Genomic DNA, 14878 nt, shown 5'->3' with positions numbered 1-14878 from the left:
CATCTCTATCAACTCATTTCATCCTTTATAAGGACCTGGGAAAGGCAGATATAGTTGTCCGATGATGTTAAAGGTCTCATTGCTAGATGTCACAACTTCTGAGTCAAGCTGCGTTTTGCAATTGATTATTGGTGAATTTGTCAATGCCAATGGCCTTCAAGCAACGCTCTGGAATGCTTTGGGATTGCACCCGAGGTGCATATTACTATTAGTACCGTAGTATCCTTACTATTATTATTGTTTGCAACAGCACAGTCAGACAGATTTTAAAGACTGGACGTGGCATTTTTATTATACCTATTGGGTCTTTCCCAAGGACCCGGGATAGGCAGGGATGGATGTCCGATGGTGTTAAGAGAGGCCTTGTCACGGGTTGTCAGGTTGTTCCGGATTAAGCTGTCTTTTGGAATTTTGCAACGGATGGTGTATTTGTTCATGCTGATGGTGCTCAAGGAGTATGCCAGTTGTGTTGGGATTACACCCAAGACGCCTATTATTATGGGCACTATTTTTGCTTTGAATTGTTATCTATCTATCTATAAAAGCGAAAGGCCCCTCACGCATTATCACAAAATCTCCAGAACTGTCAAGCCTACAAACTTGAAATTTGACACATGTATGTTCCTCTTGGCTTTTAGGTGCTCACTAAGAAAGGATTTTTCAAAATGACCATCAGAGCATTAGTATTTCCTATATTATTATTATTATTATTATTATTATTATTATTATTATTATTATTATTATTATTATTATTATTATTATTATTATTATTCACATGCTCTGAGGCTAAGGATTTCTACTCCCCCTCCCCACCTGAGTAAAAATCTCTTCCAAAGGCAAAACACAAGCAGAGGAGATGAGTTTCAGTTTCAGAGAACCAAGCAACTTTAGTACAGAACAGTTGAGCTAAGCCACACCAAGGCTCCTTGCTGTCTCCTTCTTGCTCACACATCAAATACTCTTTCAATTTCCAACCAGCCCTCGACTCTCTCTCTTCTGCCTTCTGCATAGAGGTGGATTTGAAGCTGTACAGATGCAGACAGGATAACTCAACAAGACGTCCATAACAAACTACATTTATTGGTTCATCAGGTATCCTCATAACTCACGTTTGTGACGAAGTTCTTCTTTAATGACCAATCCTTTGTATATCTGCCTTGTAGTAAAAGATGGTTATCTCCTAACCCATCTCGTAGCGATAGAAAGAAGCTGCCATGAGTTAGAGAGTTCAGGCAAAAGTGAGGAAAAACTCCCCCAACCTCTCAAGGGTCAAATTCAGTGACCAATCGGGATTACAGATGTGGCCACGTGACCTGGACTACATTTCCCAGGTTACCTTTAACTACATTTACCATGATGCCTTCCCTTAAGGGGACAGCTCATAATTCCTAAGTAACTATCCAATTCCCAGAGCCTGGCTGGGGCAGCACACTCTCACAAACTGACAGGACGCTAGCCAGATGAATACCGATGGATGCTGGCAGGCAGAGGCAGAATTTTTCCCCCTTATTTTCCTCCCCAAAAACTAAGCCCGATCACATAGATTCATAACAAAGCACGGGTATTGTCGTACAATCACCCAGATGTTTAAACGGGATTTGGCATTTTCAATCCCCCTTCCCAAGGACTTGGGTTAGGCATTACTATTATTATTATTCCGGTCAGCTGAAGATCTTGCTGTTACATTCATTTAACTGCTGCTTCATTTAATGTTTATTTGGCCACCCCATGGGGTGAGCCACAGCTGGTACAAGTAGTCCTTGATTTATGACAATTGAGCCCAAAATTGACGTTGCTAAGCAATACAGCGGCTACGTGAGTTTTGCTCCATTTTATGGCCTTTGGTGTCCACCGTTAAGTGAATCCCTGTAGCTGTTTAGTAACGTGAGTGTTAAGTCAATCTGGATTCCTCATAGACTTTGCTTGTCTGAAGGTTGCAAAAGGGGATTAAGTGATTCTGGGATACCTCAACCGTCATAAATAGGAACCAGTTGCCAAGTGTCCGAATTTTGTTCACATGGCCATGGAGATGTGTTAAGTTGGATGCTGGATAACCATTTGTCTGAAGTGGTGTAGGATTTCCTGCCTAGAGAGAGGGTTGGACTAGAAGACCTCCAAGGTCCCTTCCAACTCTGCTATCAGATAGATAGATAGATATAGATAGATAGATAGATAGATAGATGATAGATAGATAGATAGATAGATAGATAGATAGATAGATAGATAGATAGATAGATAGATGATATATATAGATGAGAGGTAGATATAGATAAATGCGATATAGATGAAATTGATTGATTGATTTGTCTGAAGTGGCATAGGGTTTCCTGCCTAGGCAGGGGGTTGGACTAGAAGACCTCCAAGGTTCCATCAAACTGTTATTCAATTTATCCTAAGTGTGAAAAATGCTCATAAATCATTTTTTTTCAGTGCCATTGTAAGTTCACTAAACGAATGATTGTTAAGCCAATGAGATGGGCAGCACAGAAATTTAATAAATAAATACATCTAGTCCTTGACTCACAACAGTTCATTTAGTGACTGTTCAAATTTACAATAGCACTGAGAAAAGGAACTTATGACTGTTGTTCACACTTACATTGGTACCACCCCCATGGTCACGTGATCTAAATTTGAGATGCTTGGCAACTGGTTCATATTTACGACCGTCGCAGGGTCCGGGGAGGGGGGAGTTGTGTCACGTGACCCCCCCCTTTTGTGACCTCCTGACAAGCGAAGTCTATGGGATAGATGGATTCACTTAACAACTGTGTGACTAAGTTATCAAATGCAGCGATTCACTTAACAACCATGGCTAGAAAGGTGGCAAAGTAGGGGAAAACTTCACCTGTCTCACTTAAACAGCAAAAAGTTTGGGCTTCTTGGTGGTCGTAAATCGAGGACTACCTATAGTAATATATAATATATACTAATAATTCAGCTGGGCTTTTGCAAAGGCTGCAACAGCCCCCCAAAAGGGGTAACGCCGGTGTGGGAGGCCGGCTGAGGGCCCAGTCGGGATTTTGAACCGGCGTCGTGACAGGCCGCGCCAAACCCCGGCGTATCAGTTGCAGCCCGATCCAGGCAACTGAGTAGAAAACTGGAGCGTCCTCTCAGGCGAGCCCGGCACGTCTCATGCGGCCTCCTTCCGGTAGTGGCAAAGCACCCGGATGTTGCCCCTCCTCCCCGTCGGCTCGGAGAGCGGAGGGGCGCGTCCGGGCGTGGCGCACGTTGCTAGGCAAGGCCTCTGGTCGCTAGGGAAGTGAGGGCTTGTGGGCGGGCGGCCGCGTTGCCAAGGAAGTGAGCGGCGGCCTCAGCGGCAACCGGGGCCGCCTCACGCCGGATCCGAGGCGGCGGAAAGGCCCGTCTCCTCCGGACTGGGGGGAGCGGGACGCATACGAGGGCCCCTCGCAGGCCCAGCACGGGAGGACTACAAGCCCCATCGGGCACCGCGGCAGCGCCAAGGGCCTACCTTCCAGGCCGAGACCCCCCATCCAGCTGAGGCGGCGCCGGTCATGGCCGGAGGGGCAGCGGACCGCGAGGTAAGCCGTGGCCCGGGAGGGTTTGGCGTCGCCCGGCGGGCCCCGGAGAAGGGCTTGGCGGGGAAGGGAGGCCCGACGCTGCGCCCTCCGTCCCTATCTTGATTTTTCCCCTCCTCTTTTTTCTTATCTGGTTTCTGGCTCTGGCTGAGCTTTGCTATATTTTTAGATTTATATCCCGCTTTGTATGTATGTATGTATGTATGTATGTATGTATGTATGTATGTATGTATATATATATGTATATGTGTGTATATGTGTGTGTGTGTATATATATATATATATATGTATGTGTCTGTATACACACACACATCCATATATATATATGTGTGTGTGTGTGTATATGTATATATATAAGAAAATATATATGTATATATATAAGAAAACAAATATATCTATATCTATATCTCTCTCTCTCTATATATATATCTATATGGATCTTTGATTATTCGGGTTTTCTCCTGCGTAAAATTGGAAGTAACCTGGGGACGTTTCGACGAAATCTCATTCTTACTTAATAATCACTCTTACTCCAAGAAGCACAAAGCCGAAGACACAAGCCCGAAGATGACAAATGAGATTTCGTCGAAACGTTGCCAAGATACTTTCAATTTTACACGGGAGAAAACTCGAATAACCAAAGATCCACATACAAATACCCGCGAAAACCTCAGAAAACACACACACACACACACACACACACACACATATATATATATACACACATATAGAGATTTGGAACATACTTAATACTCCTTCCTCCTCCTATTCCCCCACCCCCGAACAACAACTACCCTGTGAGGTAGGCCAGGCCAAGAGAAGGACTGGCCCAAAGTCAGCCAGCTGGCTTTTTTCATTCATTCATTCATTCATTCATTCATTCAAGTAAGTACATAAAAAGACCAAATCCAGTCTGGGCATTTATGGCTGGCTGTGTGAGGATCAATAATAATGATTGAAGTGCTTTGGGGGACTCTTAAGCCAGCCGGTCCCTTTCTGGATGAGCCTACCTGGTAGGGTTGTTGTTGTGGGGAAATAGAGAAGGCAGGGGCATTCGGGGTGCCCTCTGCCTGAAAATATGTGGTAAAATAATTTGTCATATGCATGTGTGTGTGTAGATAGATAGATAGATATAGATATGTAGATATAGATATTTATATTGCAAACTGTCCTTAAATTCAAGTTCCAGTTGTAGCTATAAAAGTAGAGACAGACGCTTAAAACAGGAACTTAAACTACACTGCTCAAAAAAATAAAGGGAACACAAAAATAAGACTGAATGAAATATTCTTATTAAATACTTTGTTCATTACATAGTTGAACATGCTGACAACAAAATCACGCAAAAATTATCAGTGGAAATCGAATTTAGCAACCCATGGAGGTCTGGATTTGGAGTTACACTCAAAATTGAAGTGGAAAAAAACACTACAGGCTGATCCAACTTTGATGTAATGTCCTTAAAACAAGTCAAAATGAGGCTCAGTAGTGTGTGTGGCCTCCCTGCACCTGTATGACCTCCCTACCACACCTGGGCATGCTCCTAATGAGGTGGCGGATGGTCTCCTGAGAGATCTCCTCCCACACCTGGACTAAAGCATCCCCCAACTCCTGGACAGTCTGTGGTGCAATGTGGTGTTGCTGGATGGAGCGAGACGTGATTGGATTCAGGTCTGGGGAACGGGCGGGCCAGTCCACAGCATCAATGCCTTCGTCTTGCAGGAACTGCTGACACACTCCAGCCACATGAGGTCTAGCATTGTCTTGCATTAGGAGGAACCCAGGGCCAACCGCACCAGCATATGGTCTCACAAGGGGTCTGAGGATCTCATCTTGGTACCTCATGGCAGTCAGGCTACCTCTGGCGAGCACATGGAGGGCTGTGCGGCCCCCTAAAGAAATGCCACCCCACACCATTGCTGACCCACTGCCAAACCGGTCACACTGGAGGATGTTGCAGGCAGCAGAACGTTCTCCACGGCATCTCCAGACCCTGTCACGTCTGTCACATGTGCTCAGTGTGAAGCTGCTTTCATCTGTGAAGAGCACAGGGTGCCAGTGGTGAATTTGCCAATCTTGGTGTTCTCTGGCAAATGCCAAACGTCTTGCATGGTGTTGGGCTGTAAGCACAACCCCCACCTGTGGATGTCGGGCCCTCATACCACCCTCATGGAGTCTGTTTCTGACCGTTTGAGCAGCCACATGCACATTTGTGGCCCGCTGGAGGTCATTTGCAGGGCTCTGGCAGTGCTCCTCCTGTCCCTCCTTGCACAAAGGCGGAGGTAGCGGTCCTGATGCTGGGTTTGATGCCCTCCTACGGCCTCCTCCATGTCTCCTGATGTACTGGCCTGTCTCCTGGTAGCGCCTCCATGCTCTGGACACTACGCTGACAGACACAGCAAGCCTTCTTGCCACAGCTCGCATTGATGTGCCATCCTGGATGAGCTGCACTACCTGAGCCACTTGTGTGGGTTGTAGACTCCATCTCATGCTACCACTAGAGTGAAAGTACCACCAGCATTCAAAAGTGACCAAACCATCAGCCAGAAAGCATAGGAACTGAGAAGTGGTCTGTGGTCACCACCTGCAGAACCACTCCTTTATTGAGGATGTCTTACTAACTGCCTATGCTTTCTACCTGGTGTCTATTCCATTTGCACAACAGCATGTGAAATGGATTGTCAATCAGTGTTGCTACCTAAGTGGACAGTTTGATTTCACAGAAGTGTGATTGACTTGGAGTTACATTGTGTTGTTTAAGTGTTCCCTTTATTTTTTTTGAGCAGTGTATATTATGTACTTAGCTTTCATTTGCCTAATATCGTCAGAGTGTAAAAACTACCATTGATGTGGTAGATATTATAACAGATAAATGGATATAAAACAGATCAACGGATGTTATTCCTGGTATCAAAAGCCTTCTCTGGCTGTCTTGCATTTTGCCAGTTTACTTTTTAACTGAGATGAAGTTAGCAATTTTCAGGTCCTTGACTATCTCTGTCTGTCTATCATTTATCATCTGTATCATTTATCCATCCCTATCTACCATTTGTCTATCTGTCTGTCTCCATCCACCCACCCACCCACCCACCCACCCATCCATCCATCCATCCATCCATCCATGTCTGTGTATATCTGTCTATTTGTCTCTATTTCTATCTCTCTGTCTGTCTGTCTTATCTATTTTATCTATCATCCACCCATCCATCATCCATCCATCCATCCATCCATGCCTGTCTATATTTGTCTATATCTATCTATCTGTCTTTCTATCTTGTCTGTCTGTCTGTTTCTGTCCGTTCTATCTATCTGTCTATCTATCTCTTGTCTTGTCTTGTCTAATGTTGTGGATCTCCCGAGCTTGGGCACTATATTTGGCAGATCCTAGGTGCATGGCCTGTTCTGTTGTGGCACCTGCTTTGTGGAATATTTCCCCCCCAAATTTAAAAGCTGGCTTCATGTCTTTTGTCCTTCTGAAGATCCTTCAATACTGGTTGCGCCATCAGGGGGCTGCTTGATCAGGGGGCTGGACTAGAAAACCTCCAAGGTCCCTTCCAGCTCACTCATTCTATTCTGTTCTTTTCTATTCTATGTTCTGTTCCATTCCATTCTATTCATTATTCTCTTCTGTTCCATATTCCATTCCATTCCTTTCTACTCTATTCCTACTCTATTCCTACTCTACTCCTACTCTACTCTACTCTACTCTAGACAGGGTCATTGTTCTGAGGGTTCCCTATCTCCCCAGAGAAGTGGATTAAAAGTGGTTTAAAAATGGGAAATATGATGAGAGCAGAAATACTACTTAATGAGATGGATTTATTGAAAGAAAAGCACAGGTGATGCTACGCAGGGACTTTGTTTGAATTACACACGTGGATCCCTGACATGTTTATATAGCAGGATACTCTTTCTTTGCACCCAGAGAGCAGGCAGCCATGCCCGGTCATCGGGACCCCTTGTTGGGGTGTCTGAAATGACAGTAAAGTCCAACCCTGCAATGTCAACCCATTCCTTCGCCCTTTGCCAGGGAAGTGACCAATCAAAAGAATGAACTCGCCTTCATTTCCCCTGCAAGCAATTAGCTGATGGTTGAACTCTGCCCACCTTCTTTTCTATCCTATTATTCCAAGAAACCACAACTCAAACGGGCTTCTGTGTGTTTTCGACCGGCAACCCCGTTGAAAATGCAGCTGGGAGCTTCCAGTTAATGGATTAGAATCCGTTTTGGGATCTGGGCCAGATGCTGTCGGCTTTCCTAAGATTAACAGCGCTTTCTACAACGTTTGTGGCGGGCTGGTAGGGAATTTCTGCGTCCGGCATATTATCCTGGACGACAGTGCGACCGTTCACAGCAGAATATGTTTACTGGGAAAGCATCTCCTTGTCAGCGTCTGTTTCTAGAAGGGCTGTCAGGGTAAAGGAGTATCCCTGTCTTTAACTTCCTGACTTCTCAGTGTTCGGTTATGGCAGCTCTCTAGTTTCATTGATTAAGAAAATGGATAACAGAGAACAGATCATCAGAGTTGGAAGGGACCTTATAGGTCATCTAGTCCACCCCACCCATCCAAGCAGGGGACCCTACACCATTTCTGACAAATGGCAGTCCAATCTCTTCTTGAAAGTCTCCAGTGATGGCGCTCCCACAACTTCCGAGGGCAACTTTTGTTCCGTGGGTTGATTGTTCTCAGTGTCAGAAAGTTTCTCCTTATGTCCAGGTTGAATCTCTCCTTGATCAGTTTCCATCCATTATTCCTTGTCTGGCCTTTGGGTGCTTTGGAAAATAGCTTGACCCCTTTCCTCCTCCTCCTGTGGCAGCCCCTCAAATATTGGAAGACTGCTATCCTGTCTCCCCTGGTCCTTCTCTTCACTAGACTAACTAAGCCCAGTTCCTGCAACCATTCATCGTATGTTTTAGCCTCCAGTCCCCTAACTATCCTGGTTGCTCTTCTCTGTACTTTTTCTAGAGTCTCAACATCTTTTTTTATAGCGTGGTGACCAAAACAGGATGCAGTACTCTAGGTGTGGCCTTACTAAGGCTTTACAGAGTGGTATTAGTACCTCCCTTGGTCTCGATGGTATCCCTCTGTTAATACAATTTAGGATTGCATTAGCTCTTTTGGCTGCTGCTGCACAACATTGGCTCCTATTTAGCTGGTTGTCCACTAAGACTCCAAGATCCCTCTTCCAGTTCCTGCTATAAGATCCCTCTCACAGTTACTGTATATGGACGCCCAATTCACTCTCGGTGCTTGGGCAGTTTACAGAAGACATTCCCCAGTAAACCCTCCCAGCCCTGGGACATTAACCAAAGCAGTCAGTTGATGGGCGCCATATGTTCCTGGAATCCCCCAGACCCACTGGCAAAACCAGGTCTTCAGGGCCCTTTGAAAGTCTGTCAAGGTGGGGTCTGAGCTGTCTCTGCAGGGATGATGTTCCACAGGGTAGGAGCCACCACGGAGAAGGCCCTTCATGGTTTCACCAGATGGGTGTCCTGAGTAGAGGGGAGACCTGGTAACATCCTCTTCCTTCCTCTCTGCTCTACTGAGTCGGGTAGATGGAACTGGGAAAAGGTGGTCCTGCAAGGCCCACCAGAATGATGTTCCACAGAAAAGGAGCCACCAAGGAGAAGGCCCTTCTTCTTGGTCCCACCAGATGGACCTCCTTAAAGAGAGGGGACCCATAACATCTCCTTCCTCCTCACTCTGGTAGGCCTGGTAGATGGAACTGGGAAAAGAGGGTCCTTTAAGTCAGTGGTCGCCAACCAGTCAGCCAGGGACCACTGGTGGACCGCAAGAAAATTTTAGTGGTCCGCAGAGAAATGTTGCCCGCAAAGCAATTAATCCAGGCTGCGGGGGAACACCAGGCTGCGCCGCCCACATGGCCCTGGGAACACAAGGCTTGCGTCGCTTGCATTGCAAACAACACGAGGTAGTAAGGGAGGGGGGAAAGGGTGGAGGAGGGGAACTCGCCCCATGCGCCTGGCCTGGCCACTGGGCTGCTTCTTTCCGCTTCTTTCTTCTTCTGCTTCTGGCTGCACGCAAGGAAAGCAGCAAAAGTCTGTCTTTCTCTCCCCCAAACTCCGCCAGAAATGAGCCTTTGGGACCCTGCAAGGCCTCCTGCTCCAAGAGGCTGCGCTGGCAAAGACTCATTCCTGGTGGAGTTTGGGGGAGAGAAAGAAAGACTTCCGCAGCTTCTGCTGCTTTCCTTGCATGGAGCCAAAAGTCTCTCTCTCTCCCTCTCTCTCTCTCTCCTCCCCTGAGAACAGAGCTGGAGACAGTATCCTGTGACCCCAAATAAAGAACGATCGGTAGGAAAAGGGGGTGGGGGATTTTCCTGCAGACTTTTTGGGGGATTTTCCCAGGGTCTCTGGTCCGCGGGATTTAAAATGATGAGTTTGGTGGTCCCTGAAGTCCAAAAGGTTGGCGACCCCTGCTTTAAGTAACCTACCCCTAAGCCACGGAGGGCTTTGAAGCTAACAACCAGCCCCTTGAATTGAACCCCCAAACAAATCGGCAGCCAGTGCAGCTCCCGCGAGAGAGGCGACAGGGGTACACAAATCTACACTTGGCACAGAATTGCATTTTTAAACCATTCAAGCCTTCAGATAGTTGTCACGGGCAGCCCCATGCAGAGCGCATTGCGGTAGTCAAGACGAGGATGTGGCTGTCACTTCCATTCTGCCCCTTTTATGGGAATTATGAAGCTACAAAGCCATAAACACCCCTGGAGAACACGAGATTGCGGAGGGCTGAGGTGTAAAGATCTCCCCCTGCCCAAGGACGAAGCAGAGTCAAAAATTGGCCAGCTTCATGGTTGTCGTGTCTGACTCACCTTCGCTGATTTAAGAAAAACCCAAAAATAGGCCTGGTTTGGGCCAGAAATGTGTCCAGGTGTAGGCTAGGAAATTGAAAAGATCCTCCTGGGAGAATGCAATAATAGCACAGCGTTTGGTTTTGCAGCCAAGAAAACTACGGGGGGGGACATGACAAGGTCAGCCGGATGGAGTTCCGCTCCAAGGCAAGCTTCATCTTCAATTTAAAAAAAATAATGGTTCAATTCTGACACTTTCTCCTCGGAAGGATGAGAGGGATCTCTAATAACTCGCAAACACCCTCTGATCTTTCCGTTTCACCCCCACCGATTCCATTTTTCACCAGAATGATAATAAGGTTTGCGGTGCCAAAGGGAAGTCAAGGTAAAATCCTGATGGGACCTGCCCTTCATCGAGCTCTGTGGACGACCCCAGCGGTAAAACGATGGCTCGACAATGTATGTTTTCAGAGGAGGGTAAGGTGTGAGTCAATGTGGTTCCTCTGGCAACAACAGCCTTTGCCAGCCTATGTAGACAGATACAGATATAGATTAGCAAGAGTTGGAAGGGATCTTGTAGGTCATCTAGTCCAACCCCTCTCCGCCCAAACAGGAGACCCGACATCATTTCTGACCGGTGGCAGTGCAATCTCTTCTTGAAAGCTTCCAGTGATGAAGCTCCCACAACTTCTGAGGGCAACTTTTATTCCATGGGTTGATTGGACTCTCGGTCAGAAAGTTTCTCCTTATTTCCAGGTTGAATCTCTCCTTGATCAGTTTCCATCCATTATTCCTTGTTTTGCCTTCAGGTGCTTTGGAAAATAGCTTGACCCCTTCCTCTTCCCTGTGGCAGCCCCTCAAATATTGGAAGACTGTTATCATGTCTTCCCTGGTCCTTCTCTTCCCTAGGCTAGCCAAGCCCAGTTCCTGCAACTGTTCATCGTATGTTTTAGCCTCCAGTCCCCTCATCATCCTGGCTGCTCTTCTCTGCACTCTTTCTAGAGCCTCAGTATCTTTTCTTTAATGTGATGACAAAAACTGAATGCAGTACTCTAGGTGTGGTCTTACTCAGGCTTTTTAAAGTGGTATTAGCACCTCCCTTGATCTTGATTGTATCCCTCTGTTAATGCAATTTAGGATTGCATTGGCTTTTTTGCCTGCCACCGCACACTGCTGGCTCATATTTAGCTGACTGTCCAGCTAATTTATAGGTTAAATCTCTCCTTGTTCAGTTTCCATCCATTGTTCCTTGTTTGGCCTTTAAAGGTGCCTTGGAAAATAGCCTGACCCCATCCTCTCTGTGGCAGCCCCTCCCTCAAATACTGGAAGATGCTCTCCTGTCTCCCCTGGTCCTTCTCTTCCCTAGACTAGCCAGGCCCAGTTCTTCGTATGTTTCAGACTCCAATCCCCTCATCATCCTGGTTGCTCTTCTCTGCCCTCTTTCTAGAGTCTCAATGTCTTTTTTATAGTATTTTTTTAATAGCCTGTTCTAAGCCGTTCTGCTGTGGCAGGTGTGAGTCTGGAGCCATGTTTAATAGCAATAGCACTTGGACTTATATTCTGCTCCATGGTGTTTTACAGGCAGTCCTCGAGTTACGACTGTAATTTGAGGCCAACATTTCTGTTGTTAAGTGAGGCATTGGTTGTGACTTTTGCCCCCATTTTATGTCTTGTCAGAGTTATTCAGTGCAGTTGTCAAGATAGTAACACGGCAGTTAAGTGAATCTGGCTTCCCCATTGACTTAAGAAGGTCGTAAAAGGGCATCGTATGACCGTGGGACACTGCGACCGTCATAAATATGAATCAGTTGCCAGGCATCTGAATTTTAATTACATGACCCTGGAGATGTTGCAATGGTCGTAAGCGTGAAGAACGGTCAAAATGATTGTTTTTAGTCCATTGTAACTTTGAACTGTCACTAAATGAACTATTGTAAGTCAAGGACTACCTGTTGGCCATGGTGGGTAGTCCTGCATCAAGTTGGCCACAGAGAGTTGGCAGTAGTGAGTTGGCCGTGGCGGATTAGCCATACTGAGTTGGCTGCAGAGAGTTGGCTGTAGTGTCATGTTCCAGAATTCAGCATCAAGAAAACTCAGATAATACAAGCTTCAGTTGGAATCTTTTATCTTGAAAGTATGGATTCCCAGCACAAAGTGACTGTCATGCTCCTGTCGGAATCTGATTCGGGGGAGAGGCCGAGCAGCTGACAGGGAGTGGGAGTGTGGCTGTGGAAGAAACTGGGGAAGGGCACAGTCTGGCTGGGTAGAGCAAGGGAGAGGTAGAGCAAGGGAGAGGGAATTCAGAGGAACACCTAGGCCCACCCCCTCTTCATCCTAGGGCATGCAGGGAGGAACAGAGAATGGAGCAACGTGAGCTGCGTGGCTTATGGGGGAGGAAAGGGCCCTGATTCCCTTCATTAGCTGCAGCTGGGAACACAATGTTTAAAAAGGGAAGCTGTGCACGGCAAACTGTTGGAAGCAAATCGTGAATTATCTGTTATTGTCGAGGCTTATCTGGGTTCCTGGCGTCTTCCCAACTGTGTGTGTTTTGCTGGCCTTTTAAGTCTGCAATTCCTTCTCCTGCCCTGTCAAGTTAACATGGTTTCTTTGGATTTTTAGTTACAGTTTGTATGTACTTTGTTTTCGGACTGAATTTTCTCCACTTAAAGGCTGTTCCTGGGAGAGTTTTTCTCCAGACGAAGGTAACCTGGACATTGAAAGCAAAGTTGGAGATAATAAAGGGACTCTTCTTGCTTATCTGACTGTGTGGCCTTCATGCCACGCCCCTTTGGGTCATCACAGTGACCATAAAGCAAACAAATTTAATTGTGCTTTACCTCTTACGCCTTAAGTACCTGGAAGTTGGCTATAGTAAAGTTGGCCATAGAGAGGTGGCCGACGGGTGGTTGGTAGCTGTTATAGCAAATTGGCCACAAAAGTTGGCCATGGCAAGTTGGTCATGGCGACTTTTGCTGACAGAGTTGATTAGCCGTAGCTAATAGTTGGCCATAGTGAATTGGCTAAAGCAAGAGTTGGCCATAGTTTTTGGGGGGGTGGTTTTGGGATGGTGAATTGGCCATGTCAAGTTGTCCCATTCTGCCTGGCAGTGGACAGAGAGTTAGCCTGCAATACTACATTCTAACCACTGTGCCCCCACTTCACCTGGAATCATCTGGCAGGTGAACCAGGTACAGAAGAGCAGGTGTCAAAGGGTTGGACTCAGCGGGAGTTAGGAGAGCTGTGATCTCTACTCCCAGAAGGAATGGTTGGTTGGTTGATTACATTTGTATCCCCCCCGCCCCCATTTCATTATCAAGTGACTCTAGGTGACTTACAATGTCATAAATAGCAGAATACAAGTACTCCTCGACTTACAACAATTCATTTAGTGACTGTAATGCAGGACTAGAATTCACTGTCTCCTGGAGATTGGCCCAAGGTTTCCCAGCCAGCTTTCCTCCCTAATCCAGAACTCGCTGTCACCTGCTTCCTAGGCCAGCACCTTAACAACTAGACCAGTTGTTGAGGTAATTCCCCGTTAGGAGAATGAGCGCATACAGGGAGACGTATTTGAGAGAAGTGTTTGAATAATACACACACAGTACACAGATACACTGTACAGTAAATGTAGGTTTTTACTTCCAGAAAGGTTTAAGCAAAATTCAAAAAAAAAGCAGTCCAAAGTCATTCACAAGTAAATCAGTCAGTTTTCAATCCAGGGATAATCCAAATATCAAATTCCAGTGTCAAAAACAGTTCAGTATCAGAGTTACATTAAATCCAGGAATATCAGTCAATTAGAAGAAATACTTTCCAACAGAAGGAAACAGAGATACACTCACACTCTCTTCTGAGACTCAGACTAAGACAAACCAGGTTTCTGGCTCCATCTTATGGCCGTTTGAGAAACCACACCTCATTACAGTTTTGCATTTTCTTAAAGATAACAGTTTTAAAATGTTTATCCTGGTTTATGTATTTCTAACCCAAATACCCTGTTAGGTGACTTATATTCCTAACACCAGTGATGGCTAATGTTTTTGGCACCAAGTGCCCAAGGTGCACACGTATGCACGCACCCCCAAAATGCAATATGTGCGCATCCCCTGTGCATGCAACCTTCCCCTCCCGCATGTGGGGCAGAGACCTGAAGACCAGCTGGCCGGCGGGAGGCACGTGCACACATGCGCAACAGAGCTGAGCTGGGGCGGCGGCTCACATGCCCACAGAGAGGGGTCTGAGTGCCACCTATGGCACATGTGGCATAGGTTCGTCATCACGGAACTAGGCCAAATTTAAAATATCTTTTGAGAGAGGACCAGAATATGCATATGATTAAAGGCAAAATTTATTCCATTGGATTTGTGCAATAATTATCAGAGCGTCAAGAAACTAAAGCCCTCCCATTTAACAAAGCTATTTATTCTATTTCTTGTACGTCTGAAAAAGGAGACATTGATTTTCATATTTATGAAATGGGTTTGTCGCCCATCTCGCTGCAAGATTATTTTACTGTAATGTTTTAA

At 46.1% G+C, this 14878-nt stretch overlaps 1 protein-coding gene and 1 long non-coding RNA gene across 2 annotated transcripts in view; one reads left to right on the top strand and one right to left on the bottom strand.

The window, feature by feature from the left end:
• Positions 1-1406, bottom strand: part of LOC113427656 (uncharacterized) — an 11430-nt gene extending 10024 nt beyond the window's left edge. The window contains exon 1 of the long non-coding RNA XR_015748315.1: positions 1110-1406. This is a non-coding gene — a long non-coding RNA (uncharacterized LOC113427656). The remainder of the gene's footprint in view (positions 1-1109) is intronic.
• Positions 1407-3266: 1860 nt separating this feature from the next.
• Positions 3267-14878, top strand: part of KIF3B (kinesin family member 3B) — a 29754-nt gene continuing 18142 nt past the window's right edge. Inside the window, exon 1 of the mRNA XM_087962333.1 lies at positions 3267-3542. The gene's annotated coding sequence lies outside the window, so the exon portion shown is untranslated. The remainder of the gene's footprint in view (positions 3543-14878) is intronic.

This window comes from Notechis scutatus, chromosome 3 (genome assembly GCF_049901735.1).
Source record: "Notechis scutatus isolate UNSWTSFEM ecotype Mainland chromosome 3, rNotScu1.2, whole genome shotgun sequence".
Lineage (NCBI taxonomy): Eukaryota > Metazoa > Chordata > Lepidosauria > Squamata > Elapidae > Notechis > Notechis scutatus.
The sequence above is the reverse complement of the archived record's forward strand: the minus strand, read 5'-3'. Positions and strand labels throughout refer to the sequence as shown.